The sequence below is a fragment of the Sus scrofa genome, chromosome 1 (assembly GCF_000003025.6).
Source record: "Sus scrofa isolate TJ Tabasco breed Duroc chromosome 1, Sscrofa11.1, whole genome shotgun sequence".
In the NCBI taxonomy this organism is placed as follows: domain Eukaryota; kingdom Metazoa; phylum Chordata; class Mammalia; order Artiodactyla; family Suidae; genus Sus; species Sus scrofa.
In genome coordinates, this window is record NC_010443.5 from 182,354,960 (window position 1) to 182,356,059 (window position 1,100).

A 1,100-nucleotide genomic window follows, 5' to 3' on the forward strand; every position below is an offset into this window, starting at 1 on the left:
TATATTCTTGTCTTTTATGAAACTACATTTACTTTGGTCCATTAAGTTCTTAGTAAAAACTATTTAATAACCAAGATAAAATTGTATTTATGTCATAGACTTTTGAATTTTATTTTTTGTCTTTTGTCCTTCTAGGACCTCACCCGTGGCATATGGAGGTTCCTAGGCTAAGGGTCTCATCAGTGCTGTAGCTGCTGGCCTATGCCACAGCCACAGCAATGCCAGATCCGAGCCATGTCTATGACCTACACCACAGCTCACAGCAACGTGCAATCCTTAACCCACTGACTGAGGCCAGGGATCGAACCCACAACCTCATGGTTCCTAGTCAAATTTGTTTCTGTTGCACCACGACGAGAACTCCTTGACTTTTATTTTAAAAGAGTTCTCACACTTAGTATTCATGAGAGTATCTTGTTTTGTGTCACACAGATGTGTGTTTCTATATCTATATATTCCTCCTTCCAGAAAGTCTTTATTTATTCTCCACCTGCTATGATTAGTCTGTGTGATAGTGAATTGAAATAGTATGGGCATATCCATAACTTTTTTTAAAGATTATGATTACAAATAATATTTGCTTTAAATGTGACCTGTTTTTCTTATGTGAGGCGATAGTTCCTTTTTGAGCTGGTGTGTAGCCTTTTTACAGAAAAATTCACACACACACACAATTTTGCCTACATCAAGACTTAGGAGATTATTTCCCAAGCTCACCCATGGACTATATAGGTATATATGGATACCAGGCTAAGAGTGTCTGATGTAGGGGATGTTGATGTCGAAAATGGTCAAAAGTTCTGTTAGCTATAAACAATTCCTTCTCATATGTGGCAATTAAAGCTTTAACAAATTACAATAGGAAATCATCATTGGGTATCAATTATGTTATTATTAAAGGTGTTGTTAAGAAAAACTGACTCCAGTTTCATAAACACTAAAAAATGACATATGACTTTAATTATACCATCATTCTTCAAATTAAAAGCTTGTTAGCAGAGTATTGTGTCTTTTTAAAATTATTAAAAGGAAGAGAACAGTTTACATGGTGGTAGAGAAAATGGAGCCCTCAAACCATCTAATGTCCAATTACTGAACTG